At 45.8% G+C, this 17,199-nt stretch overlaps 1 protein-coding gene across 2 annotated transcripts in view; it reads right to left on the bottom strand.

The window, feature by feature from the left end:
* The window catches only part of ANKRD6 (ankyrin repeat domain 6), a 99,641-nt gene that overhangs the window by 31,686 nt on the left and 50,756 nt on the right, over window positions 1–17,199 (bottom strand). Inside the window, exon 2 of one of the 2 annotated variants that reach the window (XM_032185415.1) lies at window positions 9,661–9,816. The gene's annotated coding sequence lies outside the window, so the exon portion shown is untranslated. Of the gene's footprint in view, window positions 1–1,936; window positions 1,997–9,660; window positions 9,817–17,199 lie in introns of those variants that run through there. The other variant, XM_032185417.1, reaches the window with a different exon arrangement.

Genomic DNA, 17,199 nt, shown 5'->3' with positions numbered 1-17,199 from the left:
GTTTGGCTTCCAGTTTCAGCAGGGAGAGCCTCGCCAGGGCAGAAGGTTCAATTTCCATCCTTATACCAGGAAGACAAATTTTTGATCAACAGCTCACCCCTGTTAAAACCACGTGGGTTAATTTGTAGATGATAGCAGCAGAATCAGCCCACACTCCTATAACAATCTGTATTACCGAATCTTTATGAGACCTTTATGAGCATTAATTCCTATAACACCCTTTGAGGTGAGTATTGTGCTCACAAACATTACACCCATTTTAGAAAAAGTGCTCTTCTTAGAAAAGTTGCTGTTTTCTCCAACGTTAATAGAAAAGTTACGTCAAAGCCAGGAAACAACTCCAGATAATTGCCCCTTGATGTGCAAGGACAAGCATGAGGTTATGCAGTCTCCAGGGAAAGGATTCGGGTCAGCTTTTCTTTAATGTGCTAGGTGCCAGCATGCCTGTAGCAACATGGAAATAGCCGCAGATTTATTCAGCAAATGGACGTGGTTTGGACACCCTGGCCACACGGGAAGGATGGAAGGGAAGAAGAAAGCCCTCGTGCCTGCCTGTGCCGTGGTGGCTTCTGAATGACCCGTGCTTGTCCCCACCCTCACACCCAGCCTGGCCGCTTGGACGCCAGGCACGAGGTTGCTCTCCCCACCCCTTGCATTAAAAACAACCAAACCAGTAACCTCACTGACACCGAGAGGTTCTTAGCATTCACTGCAGAAGGCTCAATGCTAACATTTTCCTGACCCGCTGACATTTCTGCTCAGATTTCTGATGCTCATTACCTCCTACCAGCAACCCCAAAGCTAGGCTAACACCCAGATGACTTGCGACCGTGCAAAGTTTAGTGCTGCCAGGAAAGGGTCACATCCACAGGCACGCAAAGACAGGTGCTGGAAACTGTACTCACTTCCCAGTTCGATTTTTCTCTCTCTTGCTCCTTCCCGATCGCTGCCGTGAATTCTCTCCCGGAGGCGATCAGCCTGTCGTGCCCTGCGGGTCCGGAGGGGCTGCCTGGGAGAGCCCTGCTCTGTGATGTATTCTGCCTTCTTGCCTCTTCCACCGATCAGACCACACATTAAAGCATATTAAGGAATCGATTCAGCTACCAGTCCGACACGGATTCCCATCATGTTGCTTGAGCCTCCTGCAGCCGTTGGTCTCCTTTACAGCAGGGCAGCCGCCTTGCAAGCCACGTCCCCGATCCTGGCTGGTTCACAGATGGATACTCACGCAGCAGCTCACGTTCCCGACTCCGGCTGCTTTGCATTTCCTCAGCTGCATGCACTTTCGATTCTTTGCAACTCAGGAAAGCGTGGCTGATCAGGACAGGAAGCCCAGACAACCCAGAGAGCAACTTTCCTTTTCTCCTGAGCTGCTGAGGAAAGGGGATGGGTGACGGTGGCAGCGGGAGGGGGACGACTTTCTCTCTCCTGACCCGTGACCCTCTCCCCGTGCAGGGTTTAACTCTCCACATGCCTCCGACACACAGAGCATCTCTTCTTGGATGCATCTGCCCAGGCAGCACCAGGCAGAAGGTAACAGATGCCCGCGTATTGCCAACAAAAGCTTGGCTGCCCTTTCACACCCAGACAGTGCAAAATGAAGCAACAGCGCGCTTACAGGCGCCGCACCACGTCCCTGCTGCCAGCGCCTAATGCCCAGGATTAAATCCCTCATTATCACCCCAAATCACTGCTGCTTGTGCCGAGCAGCAGCCCACGGTCTTTGCCGTGCCAGAGATGCCAGCTGCCCTCCTGCCCCCCGGCCTCTTGGGAAGCACAGAGCACGGGAACACTCAGACCTGCTGCCAAGGAACTGAGGAAGGGGGAAAAAAAAAAAAAAAAAGGAAAAAAAAAGGAAAAAAGGATTTTGTTTTAAGGTGTTTTAAAATAAGAAGCTGCCCTCGCTGTGCTTCTTTGTTGAGGATCAGATGCTTACCTGGGGCAGGTAGGGGAAGCAGAGCCTGTCCCCTGCGGGGATGCCAGCCAGGTGCGATGCCCACGGCGGTGCCATCCGACAGCACCATGGTCCCTGCTCAGCGGGGTGCGACGGAGGACGCCAGGGCTGACACGGCAGATCAGTATTGCAGACCCACAGCGATGAGGCAACGTCTCTGGAGAGCGGGCTCCGGCCGTGTGTCCCCGGATCTCAGCGGCTCGATGAGTCAGGCGGCGCTACGGACGCTCCAGGAAATGTGTGGCTGCGAGCTGCACAACGCCCGGTGGTGGGGGTGTAAAGCTCCAGCATCCCTCATCTGTGAGGCAGGAGGAGAACACGCAACCTGCGTGCACCGGCTGCTGAGCAGCTGCACGGGGCACCAAAAGTGCAGGAGCAGTGCTCCCGAAGGCTGCGGGGAGGTCCAGCACGCAGCGAGCATCGCAGGCACGGGCAGGCTGGAGGACAGCCTCTCCTGGAGTCATGGGAAGGGTGAAAAGGTTCCCCTCGCAGGAAGGAGGGGAAAAAAGAAAGCTGAAAACCTCTGAAAGGCTTCAGGCAGAAGCTGATCGAGTTCATAAATTCCCCTGGGCTAAATGGAAGTCGCACTGAGTGACCCGTGTGCTGGCACTGTAAGGTCACCGAGTTCAGTCAGTACCCGAATAAAGGAACACTGGGGCAGCTAACAAAAAGCTTCTGGTTGTATCCATTAGCACTGTACCAAGGCACCGGATGAAATAATAATAATGATAAAAAAAAAAGACTCCCTTTTTCTGCAAGGGACGCCAAATTCGCTCTTGCAGTTGATCACCAGAAATTATGCTGAATATTTCAACCCAAACTCCCATCGCCTTGCAGCTTCATTTCATGCAACACAAATAACATTTATTCTAAATTATTTCAGAATAGCCCAGTGTAAGTTACAGAGTCTGACCATTTTTTAATGGGATGATAAGTAATAGCTACTGCCTTATAATAATCCGAAGTCTTGGGAAGAAAGATAAGAAAACTTCCTGCATCAAATACTGCCCTTGTCTTCCTTGCGCTGCTCAAGAATAAAGCGTGTTTCTCTGCTTATTAGTACATAACAGTGTGTTACAATCTATAAAATGCTCTTTTTCTTATCCACCTTTTTTGTGAAGGAGCTTGCTGTATTTAACATGACATAAGCATCAATCCTGTACTCAGGATGACAGTGTTAGCAGGGTGGATTACTGCCTTAAAAGAATGAGCTTCCAGGAATCCAGCTCACTTCTTCACTTACTGCGAGATGCAGATAAAGCTTCTGTTTCTCTCTATTGACTTTCAGAGGTCTTTTCTAAGACCTGCGGCACTGCTTTCCTTTAAGTGATTTTCCTCCAACTCTCCCATGAATCCTGTCTAAACGGATCAGGAAAAACATACTTATTTCGCTAAAGGAAAGACTCTGCCTCCGACCCCTTCCTGCCTCAAAAGAAAGTTAAAAATGAGTCCAAGGCATCATTACAAAAACTACAACAGCAGCAGCTACGTCTGGAATACAGGAAAAAGCTACCGACTTAGGAAAAAAAATACTTTTGATTCATCCTTTTCAAGTACCTCCTCCATCCTCAGCATGACTGAGTGAGGTTCCTCAGCTGCTGGGAAGCTCTGGGGCGATGCCTTGATACTGCCCAAAGCAGCCAGCAAAGCTGCACCCACTGTGCAGAGCAAGCCCGGAGATGCAGACGCACGGGGACCGGCGATGAGGGTCACGGAGGCAGTTGCAAGTCAGCGGCTGTACATCACCGAACTCCTTGTGTGAAGGCAATTGTTCTCCTTCCCCCTCATTATCTCGCTTCCATGCAGCCCCGACCTTCGTTATCCACCACGCAGGTCGCATACTCCGCACTTTCTGCGGCTCCTAACGTGACAGAATTTCATTTTGCTTATCCCACTCAAGCTTCACAACTTTGTCGTTCTCCCCACCCTCTCTTTCAACACACGCACACGCCAAAAACATTCATTAAAGGCCAGACCAACTCCCAGCAAGCATCCCCCGGTATTTACATGACAAAACAATACCTATTGTTTGCTGCCACGCAGTGTCTGCCCGCAAACACACATGGCAGAGGCGCCCGGGTGCCATTTGCATAAAAGCACTGAGGAGGTCTTTCCAGCTCACTGCTGCTTAACAGAAGTGCTGGGGCTGACCCTTGGGAACGGCGCAGGCCACAGCTGTGCCCGTGGGAGAGCGGGGTTTTATATTATGCTCATGCACAGTGGGACTTCTGGATGGGAGAACGGTTCCTCGCCACCTCCTGCAGCAGGGGAGCCACCTGGCAATCAATTAAAATGCCACACAAATCCCACCAAAGCCCACCGCAAACCAGAGAGATGGTTTTAGAGGCATCACGGCCCAAATCAGCCGTAGCAGAGGCAGCACGGGTCATTCAGTTTGGGGCCACTGCTGCCCTCATGCTGGCGTGGCACTGCAAAGGTCTTTTCTTCTGGGTTTGCTCTGGACGCTCCTCCTGGCACCACGAGTGACCCTGCACTCCCTCAGCCAGCATGTAAAGGAAAGCCAGGTAAATTTTGCACAAAGACACGCTGGAAAATTTCGAGAAAAAAAGTGATTGCTACGTTTACAGGCTTTTCCAGGCCAGAAGGCACCATTATGTTAATTTGATGTGTGGATAGAAAGGCTGTGTGTCTCCACTGTAGCCCATGGAGCAGTGTTTGCACCTGTTGTGGTGCACTCTGACCATGGAAAGAAGATGACTTGTCCAGCCGCATCCCACCACGGGGTACTGGGACAGCACGAGGAAGTTCAGGGAGCTGGCACACCCCGGAAAATGGGCGAGAGAAAAGGAACGCCGGCAGGGAAGTGCAAGCGGAGGTCACGCACTGCTGCACGGGGCAGGGCACAGCTCGGCAAGTCAGCACAGCTCCTGCTGCAGCTCCCGCTGCCAAAGCCACGAGCTGATTCTCCAGCACCTCTGCCAAGAAGCCGTCTGCAACACCTGAGGAAAAGCGCTGTGGATGGGTTAAAACCAGCTGCACACAACTCAAGGGAAGCTCTGCTTCACGGTAGACAGCAGGCCTGCCGAACGTGCCAGAAGGGCTCTTTTCTCTAGCCTAAGAAGGGCTCGAAAGAGGCCTGGAAACAGTCACCAAATACTGGGAAGTGAATTAAAGCCACCTCTGATGAGATCCTGACAGGAGAGTGTCTTTAGTGACTGTAAAACCTACTGAAAAAGCGTGGGTTTTCGGGACTTTATCCTACCTTTTCAAACTTGTATGTTTGAGTCAAAGGTAGCAAATAGTCTCTCATTTTGTGAATGAAGCTGGCGTGCTGTGCACTCCTCATGGTGCTCAGTATTTTTGGTTACACTGCAGCACCAGAAGGGGACGAAGCTTTCCCCTTTGGCCCACAAGCTCATTCCCATGCCAGGTTTGCAGCCGCTGAGAGCCAGCTAGCCAGAACTGCTGCTTCATCACTGTGCAGGATGCTCGATGACGCCAACGGAAGGGCTCCGGTTCTGATTCCAGTGCAAAGACGTTCATAGATGACAGATAATTGCAATGTACATTAAATGAAACATTTGTCAGCAGACTCACCAGATAGATTGGACTGCCATATAATTTTTTATACGTGGAAATACATAATGGCACAGAAACAAGGGCAATAACAATGCATGGAAGATCACTGTTCATGGATGGGAGTCCCTAGTCCTCTCTCATCTTTCATTTCCTTCACTACTTTTTATTCTAGATTAAAACACAGCAAAGTTATTTCGTCCTTTCCTTCTAGATCACTTTTTCCAGCCCTCTGCTATGTTTGCTCTGAGGCTTTTTTACTGAAATCCACACACAGGATTTGCAGAGGACTCTCTGGTTAATAACTCCCCTGGTGTTTTCCACAGCACCGTTTCCGCATCCCAGAGTCCCAAAGCCAGGCTTGTCTCTTCTTGCAGCTGCATCACACAGATCAAATTCACTTCCCAGTCCACTCCAAACTCCCCGAGCATCTTCTGCAGCCAAATCAGTCATTCCCTACCTTGTAGGAAGCAGAGATCACTTTTTACAGCCACACGAGCACCCAACCCTGCAGAAGTTCACCCCCTTGATACGGGAAGAAGTGAGGCCAAATCCCTGCAGATGTTCCTGCTCCTGAAGTACCTGCTCCACCCTCCCGCACAGCTGAAGGCTAACTTCTCTTCCACCACCCAACCTGTGAACGAACAGGTAAACACTGCTTCTATTTTTCAGAAAGAGGAGGCACCGAGAAAAACAAGTTTAATTAACTGTGAGGAGCCTGATGGCCTGATGTCAAGGCCCATTTCTGGGTAGTTGCGCAAGCAGGAGGGACAGGAGCAGTAATAACTTGCAAAGCCAAAACCCACAACAGATTATCTACTTGGAACACACACACCCTTTTTTTATTTTTTGTATGTGTGTGCAAAAAACAAGACTGGTTGATAAAAAACAGGGTTTTAGAAAATAATGCAATTTGGAAAGGGTTACTTGCATCACAGCAGATTTTTTTGCTGCCTTCCTGTATGCTGCTATTAACTCTAAGATCTCTTAACGCTAATGGCATCGATGATCTTGTTTTGGTTTGCAAAGGTGGTGGGAGGCAGCTGTGCAGGGGTTGTCCTGCTGGAAAACCTCCGGCAAGGCCAGAAGTTGCACTGGCAGTCACAGGTTAGAGACGGAGGCTTTACTGGGAGAAAGACTCCTTCGACACTGAGAGTTTACCTTGCAGGTGCCATCCTCTCTCAAGTTAACGTCTGAAGGAAGCTCTGTAACTTACCACGGGGAAATCTTCCTCTGCTGGGGATGTACTTCACATTTTCAGACACCAACAAATGTGTTTGTGTTGTGGGTGAACAGAGAATATTTTATTCATGCAGACATCATCCTATCTCCACACACAGTACCCCTGATTTTAACGTTCATGTCAGCAAACTGAGTACTAAATATCCTCAGGGTTTGACCCTTTCATGTATAACATCCATCAAGGGCAGTATATACAGAACAAATGGTGAAGGATAGGCCAGTATTATTTGCTTCATAAATCTCTTCACGAATTGTGAAAAATCAATCACTACGGGCTAAAAATATTTTCCTCCAAGAGGGTCATAAATCAATTCAGAAGTTTTCGGCAGATGTCTTGATTTCTCTTCCAGCTGCTACACCTGAAGGGGCTGCCGTGGAGAAGGTTAATGTTGCTGCTTTGAATGTTGGGTACTCTCTTGAACAGGTCCAGAAAATTGCATCATTGTCAGTATCTTTTAAACAAACCACAGCTACCACGCTATGAAACACCTCCAGAACGTCTACGTTAGCCTCAGCTAATCCTGCTTTGTAAAATCTGGTAACCAAAATCCCCAAATCCCAGTAGCAAACACAGTAGGGGAAGGTCAGTATTACCCAGATGAAGCCTCACCACCAAAAGGAAACACATTCTGCAACAACAGCTGAACTGCACTACTAATTTTTCATATAAAACACCGATGCCAATGAGTACTGCATCATTCCTGTTGCAATCAATGTAATAGATCTTACAGACCTGCTCTGCTTCGCTGATAATTAGTGTAAGTAGGGCCATTACAAATTTTATGACTCAGGTGCCCTGACTGATTATATGATCTATCAAAGGCAGTTTTAACTGCCTTCACAGCCTAACCCGATGTGGTAACGCAGAAATGTCACCAGGATAATACTGTTTCCTAATCACCTCGCCACGTTTTCACTGTTTTCTGGGGATTTGCTCTTGAGCAGATGTTTAGTACTAATTTACCCATAGCCACTTGAAGCCATCGAAGCAAATCACATGCTTAAAATTGTACGCATGCTTATTGTGTTAAGGCTTACACCACAAGAAAAAGAAATTATTTCTTAATACGAGGAGGAAAATATATAAAATAGCAGGGCACACACCACACACAGAATAGTTTGCACAGCAAACAGACTAATTCATTAAGCTTGCACTTCAAATGGTTTCTCTTGGAACGAGATCAGGGAAGTTTGAGATTTTCACCACAGAGGCTCAAACAGCAGGACAGCATCTCCAGTGCGAGCACACTCCTGCAGTACATCACCCTGGAGCACGCTCAAGGTTTTTTCTCAGCATTATCGGCATTCTTCTCTGCGGTTACCTTGCTACCTTCTTTGTTGTCTTCTGCTTCTTTTCATATATACACAGCTCCAAAATCAACATCCAGACCATGCCCACCACCCACCTAGGCAGTCTGGGTCACTCTCACACTTTCCTTCTTCCATCACCTCTTCTAAAAAAGAAGGTTTCTCCAAATAGATGTAAGAAACAATCAGGTCCGCTCCAGCTTCAGTGAAATTTGAAAAATTTTCACAAAAAGATTAAAAGCCAGAAACGTTCCGACTCCTCTGTCATCCATCCAAAAAACAGAGCCACATTTTTGTAAATTCTTATTTTATAGGTCGTATGGCATGGACTATACTTTTAAGACAGAAACTCACGTGCCAGTTTTGCCATAGAGCTAAAATTTGTGTTTCAAAAATTCAGAAAGTTCAAAACTTATCACTTCCATTATATTAAATAATCTTCCTCCAGAGACAGCCATAGATGACTGCAGCTGAATCTCAGATTCATGACAACAGAAGAAAATAAAAAGACTGAGGAGCTTTTTATCACCACCTCTGTCTGTTCTGATCACAGACAATTGAATACAAATTTTCAAGCCTCCCCAAAACTCAGAGGCACTCTAGACAGCACTACAACACCAAACTTAGAGAAAAGGGTTCACTGGGCAGACACCTACCACTGACTTTTCCAACTTCAGGCCAACAAGAGCCATAATTCATGCCATCCTAAAGTATGTTTCAACTGTCAGATGAATCACATTCTAAAATTACTTACCTCATTAAACATCATCTTGGATACAGCACTATAAACATCTCAAGCTAGATTAGATGAGCCCTCCCCACAATATCTGTGAGAAGCACTCAGCTTTCTGCAATTTGCTAGAGGACTGCGCCTGCCCGACTGCACCATGACACCTCCTGTCAACAGTAAATCACTGTGATTTATTTAGAATTAAAGCACTCATATTGGAATAAAACGTAAAAAACAACTGATGCAGAAAGTCTCAGCAAATCTCTGTAATGACTTGTCTTCTGCATGGGCGTTAGCAGTCACACCACGCTCTCAATATTTCATTTGCTGAACCCTAAGACACTTTCAGTCTTTCTGCCATTGGAAATTTTGGTTGTTTGCCTGTGTCCTGGAGAAGGCAGCTCAGTGTCTTCTAGCAGCACAGCTTCCCTACTGGAGCGGTGAACATGGCCCACTGAACATGACATCTCCTTTCCTGATACAGCTGCCCAGTTATTGTCCCATGGAGCCTTCCTATCAGCCCCAGAGCTGCTCCCTCCCAGCCGATCTTTTCCCTGACAAACCACTTTTTCTTAGGTGCCAGCCTCTTGCTTAGGGAAATCCCATTTTGGTACAACACTGGCCACTTTATTTCACTAACGTTGAGCCTCAGATACACAGTAGCAGGGATGTAAACAGACAGCAGAGGTGGCAGCAAGGACTGCATGCTTCAAAGAACAGAGCAATGTGATGTAAAAACAGTAACTTGGCTCCTCAAGTAAAACTCAGAGCTCTTCTCATTCTGTTATTTACCCAGGAATTTGAGTGCATTTCAAAGTATATTTCTGCATTTTAGCCAAAAAAAAAAAAAAAAAAAAAAAAAAAAAGGAAAAAAGGCTTTTTTACTCACTCTCGGGGATCTGTCATTCAGTTTTTTCTGATGAACATTTTACAGCTGTGCCTTACAGGGCAGCCTCTGGCTGGGGATAAGAGAGATGCCAACTTCAGTCTTTTCCTGCGCTGACAGCAACAGCAAGCCTCTGCACCACGGTATGGCACTCTGCTTCTGCATGAGGAGAAACACATAATAAATGGAGCATCAAAGCAGAAAACTTAAAGAAACTTAACCCCAGTGCTTTCTGCAACATACAGCTGCCTGAATACAGCTGGGCAAAAGCAGTCATTTCCTCCCAAAGCTTTCACAGGCACTTCCCACTACAAACAAGCCAAGTTCAAACCACGACATGCCAGGTTGGTTCCCACTGACTGATCTTTGAAAAGGCCAAGCAGTGAGAGCTGCGTGGTTACGCAAGCAAGGAAAATGAGACAGACACCTTCGTAACTTCCCAGAAAGCGCGTGACAAATGAAATCGGGAAAAGGACTCGCTCTGCTTTCCTTCCTCTGGTCCATTCTCCATGACATGGTGCGGTCACCCCAGTTCAGATATCCCCTTTCAGCCAGGGCACCTAGATGGACGTGACTGAGCAGACTTTTTGGTGGCTAGAGGAACTCATCAGGGGCATCCGCTGAGGTTTCCATTTTCAGCCTGTGATCCTTCCCTTGTTCTCTTTACATAAATACTTTTACTAGCTCCCCTTTCTTGCTGCTTCTTCTGGTTTCTTTGTTGCTATACCTGTCATTACATCCTTTCTCGAGTCTAACCTCCAGAGAGACTACCTTTTTAGCAGTATTTGTGAGCTGCTGGGAAAAAGAACAGATGAGAAAACTTCCAGGCCTACACTGCCAAAGCAAACAGGTCTCGACTATGCCTAGGTTTATGTGCCAAGGGCTTGGTAGTGGGGGGCTGCAGGGGTGGCCTCTGTGAGCAGAGCCCAGCAGCTGCCCCATGTCAGAGCAGAGCCAGCTCCAGATGGCTCCAAAAAGGACCTGCTGCTGCCCAGGGAGCAACACCGGGTGGGCCTCTGGGAGAGCAGAAGGGAAAATATTGCTGTGTGGCAGCAGTTGGGAGAGGGGAGTGAGAAAATGTGAGAGAAGCAGCCCTGCAGCTCCCAAGGTTGGTGCAGCAGGAGGGCAGGAGGTGCTCCAGGCAGGCAGCAGCAGTTCCCCTGCAGCTCGTGCAGAGGCCCCTGGTGAAGCAGGCTGTCCCCCTGCAACCCACAGGTCCCACATGGAGCAGATCTCCACGCTGCAGCCCCCCCATGGGTGGAGGAGCCCCCGGTGGAGCAGGTGGATGTGGCCTGGAGGAGGCTGCGGCCCATGGAGAGCCCCCGCAGGAGCAGGCCCCAGGCCGGAGCTGCAGCCCCTGGAGAGGAGCCCACGCAGGAGCAGAGGTCTGGGGGGAGCTGCCACCCACCCATGGGGGACCCGCTTTCCCAAAAGCAAAAAATTACATACGTTCAGTCACAACCTAAGTTTGTGCTTCATAAAAATTTTGTAAGAAGGAAAACAATAGATTATCATTTGCAAGACGTTGAGGCAGCCAAACTAAACCTAAGTAAACCACATCTTTATGCAGATACACTGAATACGAGGAACTATGTTATAGCCCTGATCTCGCTAAGACTGAGAAGCATCGCCTGCTATTCCAAGTTATTGCAGCCTTATGCACAGAATGCTTTATTTATTATTATTATTTTTGCTATAGGGCTGTAATACTGGAGCTGAAACAAGGTGAGAAGGAACTGCTACTCTGAAATTCAAGGAGCAAGAGCTTCTTTCTGTCTCAGACACTACACCCTCGTCATAAGCTGGGGTAAGAAACAGTTACCCTGGAGTACGTGCAGCTCTCTCAGGAATACTGCTTATTTATCAGGCTAATTACAGGAGTGCATGCACTCGTGACATCTTCATTTTGAGAATCCACACATGCCCTGACAAGCATAAAGAGGGCTGCTCCCTTGACTCTTCTCACCAGTTTGCTTTCTATACAGAAAGCTGAAGCTGGGCACTGAAATAGCAAGGATCGGTGATACATGTAACACATTTTTTGGGGGGAAAAAAGCCTCAAAAACCACCAAAAACACTAAATTACTTATCTGAGGGCTTGTTTTTCCTCACCCACTTGCTCTTGGCAACTCTGAAAAAGTAATTGCTTTTCAATAGCTGGGGATTAAGAGTCTTAGTAACAACTGCAGGAGAACTTTGCTAAAGCTGGCATCAAATCTGGACGTGATTAGAGCAGCGCAGCACAGAGCAGCTTACCGGTGTGCCCTTTTACAGCAGGGTGAAGGATTGGGAAGCACTCCATCAACAGGAGGGTGAAGAGAAGAGGTTGCCGCTGGATGATGCCTCACTGAGATCACCAGAAGCCCCAAGTCCCCCATTTGCAGCAGACGGAGCAAATAGCTGGTATGTGATGGGTGGAAAGAGGCAAGCAGCCCTGACATCCAACATGCTTACTTGGGAGTGGTCAGGATGTACATTTGATGGTAGATGATACCTGTTTGTGGGATGTTAAAATGACCAGCTGCTACTGAACAGGATGCTCGTCTTCTCAGACTGCAGAGAACAACCAGTCTTGGACTACAGGGCCACCACATATTGCCTAGCATCTGACACAGTTTAGGCTTTTCTATCGCTGACAGAAGTAATTAGCTGCATCCCTTCTTTGGGTAAGTGAGTCTGAGAAGCAAGACCCAAAAGACCTGGCTGCCCAAGGTTTGCTGCCCATCAGGGGATATGAAGGACCAAGTCAGTGTTCACATGTCAAGTACCAAACAACAGCTTGAAATAGGGACACCGAGTCCCTATTTCTGTTGTACTCAGCAAAGGCACCTGTCTGTAACCATCAGGGATGGTTATGCCAAGAAGAATAGAAACCTTTGGTAGTATATTTCTGTAAGTGACAGTAGTCCATGAGCTATCCATTTAAACAGGGCAAACATTAGGGAAAGCACTATTAAAAGTTTCTATATCAAAGGCTGCTACCTTTTGTGACAAAAAAACGTTGTGAGGCAGACTGTCTAGTGCAGGCAGCTCATCTTGAGCACCCCTCTGTCACTGAAGACCCAGGAGGTTTCAGTGTCTGAGACCTCAGCTTTGTCCTTTCTACCAAATGTCTCTCACTTTATTGGAGGTGGAAGGTCAAGGTTTTACTACCAGAAAAACACCATGTTAAGTGAAAATATTTTTCAAGAAAATGTTCTTGGATTTATTTGCTGCAGATATTAGAAAACAGTAAAAAGGAAGAATGAGAAAAATACATTTTTCCATGCTTGACCAATTCTTGCACTCTTCACTGCATATCTACTTCAGGCCACTACTGGGAGCTGGTCTTTTGGACTAGCCAGGTCTCACTGTTGTCACATACAGGTGAAAGAAAGGCTGCAAAAGAGTGTATGACCTCAACACTAGACATATGTTTCAGAAAACTCACCTGCATATTATGAAAAAAGTCACTGTGTAACATGTTTTTGTTGTTGTTTTGAAAGAGTGATGTATTTTCAAATAAACGTTTTTGTTAAGCAAAACTGATGCAGTGGTCATCCCCTCCCCTTAGAGTTAGAAAGGAGACTAAATAGCCTGCATGGGAGTTGGTGGTTTCACAGGCTGGAAATGAACCCTTGGGGCTCTGTACACTTCCACTGCTTTTTCAGCAGTGTTTGCAAATGATCGAAGTCACTCGGCCTGCTTGAATTTCTGAGAGCTGCAGACAGAACGCTGCTAAGGATAAATAATCTCTCTTGATCTCTGAAGCAGAAATCATTGCTGAAATGCCAGTTCTGTGACTTCAATTAGAAAATGCTGTTGTAAGACCTCACTGTCCCTCTTTCCTACTAATTAACATCTCTACATAATTCAGCTGCTTTGCCTCTCCTTTTCTTCCCCAATATATTCAGATCAGATGGGATTATGTAGAAAAACATGGTAATACAGAAAGATGTCAGAAAACAAACCATTAGTTATGTCTGTGTCTTGACCTTTTTCTACTGTTTTGCTGACTATGTTATAATTGCTTTTTCATTTGTCTATCACGAGAAACTGGCTGGAAAATGGGAAGTGGCAACAGTAATTTCTGTAAGAATAACTTTAAGTTATTGTAAAGTTCAAAGAGAAGCAGAATTAATTTATGGCAAGTATAACTATTCTCCACTTACAAATGCTATTTATGTTTTTGGAAGGCTTTTTGACTCTCTTTTTTTTTTTAACAGATGGAGAGAAAACTCATAGACAAAAAGAAAAGCGTCTGAATGGCATAGAGGTTTAAACATTTCTATTTTAAATAATATGAAAACACATTCAAATATCAGCAGGAGAAAAATATTACACTTGCCAGGCAGTTAAGAGAAGTTCAAAGCTTTTTTTTACCCCAGCAATCCAAATCAAGATGCAATAAACTACCTAAAAGCAAAGTATATTACAAGGTAGGATCTCAGCTGAAGAAGCATAGTGCCTACCTCTCAGACTACAGAGACTACAGAGCTGACCTTCACCTCAGGCCAGTTTCAGTAGTTGTGTAGGTACCAACAGTATTTTTGATCATCTTATTCATGTTTCTTTTTATTCTTCTAATTTTATTTTCATGAACTCACTATTTGCTTCTCTATCCAGAGTTATAATGAATTCACTGTTCTACAAGTTAATTTATTCTGTGTTCTTCAGTTTCATATGGTTTCTATTTTTATATTTGTTATGAAAACATAGTATAGATTCAAATTACAAATCAAACACTTGCAGTTAAGGAAAAGCCACCTCCCTTCAGAGGAACCCTTGGAGTTCAGACATTCCCGAAAGCAGCAGTGAGGGCTGGAGAGGCAGACATAAAGCAGGCTGCAGACAACCAGTTGCACCACCACTGCTTACTCAAGAGTCCTCATTCCAAAGCAAGAACGTTGAGATATGCAAGTCATTTTATTCCAGTCTCAAAAAATTTTCATTACAATTAAAAATGTTGAGATTTAAAGAACTAAATTAATAAACTGTGTCTGAACTACAGCTAGAATATCAATAGCCATCCGTGTTCATGATTATGTACAGAAAGATGTAGCCTAAAGTTAGGCTCAAAGAAATGGATATTTGGGAGAGACCTCCAGAGCTCATCTCATCCCTTTTGAGAGCTGTTGCCATAGCTGCACCTACCACAACTTATCTGTTTGTTTATTTGCTTGTTTTCTGGTCTCACACTGCATCAAAGGCAAAAGTTTAAACTTTCTTGTTTGGAAACCATTCTTCGTTCCTCAAAATCCTTATGATTCTCATGGGATATTAATACTGCTACCCCTACATTTGTTGAAATTAAGCTTCTTGTCTTTGTCCCACTGCTCCCACTCCTTCCTTTTCTAAAAATCAAATGCTCTTTTTCTCTTGTTAAAAGGAAAAAATAGGGGAAAAAAAGCAGTATTGCTTGAAGTAGAATAAAACCGCTATACATCTCTCCTTCCCTTTTCCATATCCCCCTCTTGAACAAAAACCTTTTCCCAGTGCCCTTCAAGATGCATTTTGGGCAATTGTAAGGAAATGCAGAAGTCCTCTTTGAATATCAAGAAACTTCACCATCAAAGTCAGGTTATGGTTGTTATGATTGACTGACTTTTCTTTTCTTTCCTTTTTAAGGTAGAGTGAAGACCCAGCAGCTCCTTAAAATATCCACTGTGAGTTTAGATGTCATGCTTTAAAGTCCTTGTTCATGTTTCTTCAGCTCTTATGTCTGCAGGCAAGGCAGAGTATGGACTCTGACCCTCTAGCAGTCACTTAAATAAGTACAAAAACTAGGTGCTGATAATCAGGCAATAGCAGAAGAACCACAGTCATGGAACCGTGTTCATGTCCCAAAGGCCTAATGCAAACATGAAGGTCACTTCATTGACGCTCAGGACGGTCCTAACCCAAGTAAAGCAGCAACACCTAGGGTTGCTGGGCCCAAAGGTGCTTGCAGCAAGCCCCAAGCTCTCCAGCTTCTGCTTCAACACATCCAGTCTTGACACCAGAAAGCTCTTGGTGTGAGAGGCTACACAGCTGGAAGACCCCAACACCACCATAGCTGAAGAGGGAAACTCGAGTCCTGGGCCGCGTCTGGGCAGCCAGGCTCTCCAGCAGGACCTTGCCCCGCTGTGTTTCCCCACAGCCTGTCCAGGAATGAACTCAGAAAGGGAGCTAAGAGCTGTGAGCTTCACGACCAGTTTACAAGGTCTGACAGGGCAAAACACAAACATTTTATCCTGCATGTTCTCCCTGTTAGCACAGACACGCTGCTGGATGCGCAGACCTGCACTGCCTGAGGGGTCAGGGCTGACCCTCAGCATGTCTGAGGAAAAGCAAGTTCAGCTGAACAAAACAGAACAAAATTTAGTTTTGGTTTTTAATCCAAACACCACATGGATCCTAATTCAAGCTACAATATAACAAAAATTGTTCAAACAGTCTTTTTTTCTCCTCACAGTATAAACCTGGATTTTCTTTTACGGTGTGTTCCACCCAAACATTAACCACTGACAATACAAAACGGAGAAATGGAGAACCTAAACTGTAACCCAGTTCACAGACCGCATAAGAAGATTAACTTAACAAGACCCATGTTCGGTTCCTTTTATCCTTGATGTAAAAGTTAAGTCATCACTAATTAGTCACACTTTTAAGGAACTCTTGCAACTAACACAAATGCTGGCTGTTATGCTCCCGTTCATACAAAGCTTCAAGATGGAAATCATGTCTTGGTTCCTTCACCAAACTGTACAAATGTGTGGATTAACTTACTGCCGTTGCAATAAGTGATGGAAACAAAATATGGGTTGTTTTCACAAATCATTTGTTGTTATTTATTTATTCCAGCTGCTTTATAGTATAACCCATGTCTCTAGGGCTACATATGTTAGCTTAAAACGAACTGATGCTAGTACTTAGCAAGTTGAAAATATAAATCAAACCATTCAAGTCACAGAATTAAACTCTGGTGTCTGATTTTTGGTGCCCAGTTTCAAAAATTGTAATTTCTATGCTGTGCAGGTCTGCTCATATGCTTTGCTGGACGGCTGCTCCTCTCCAAACTGCAGTACTGTATAGCAACAGAAAAAGGAAGAGCAGAGAACTCCTTAGTTCGTTCACGAACGGAGAAGACAACCTGTTGATAGATAATTCATCCTACTGGCCAAATACTGACAGCCTGAGGTACTCAATATGTGTTTTTTTTCCTTCAGTTTTCATAGAAGAAGCCTGCTGCCAGGCCCCTGTAAGTACCTGTGCATTGGGGAAGTATAGCAACAAAGAAAAGGGCAAAGGCCACTCAGAGAAGCTAGATGCATTCATATCCATGGGGTTGGATGGGAATCACCTATGGGTCCTGAAAGAATTGGTTGATCACTTCTCTATTATCTGAGAAAATCATGGTGATGTGAAAGAAGTTCCTTATAACTGGAAAAAGGCTAACGTCACACATCTTCAGATGGAACAGATGGGAAGGAAGACCCAGGAAAGTACAGGCCAGTTAGGTCCCTGCAGTCCCTTGGGAGATCAAGGAGCACACCAGGAACATCAGGAACTCAGCTAGCATGA

The sequence above is a fragment of the Aythya fuligula genome, chromosome 3 (assembly GCF_009819795.1).
Source record: "Aythya fuligula isolate bAytFul2 chromosome 3, bAytFul2.pri, whole genome shotgun sequence".
NCBI lineage: Eukaryota > Metazoa > Chordata > Aves > Anseriformes > Anatidae > Aythya > Aythya fuligula.
This window is presented reverse-complemented; position numbering and strand designations above follow the sequence as displayed.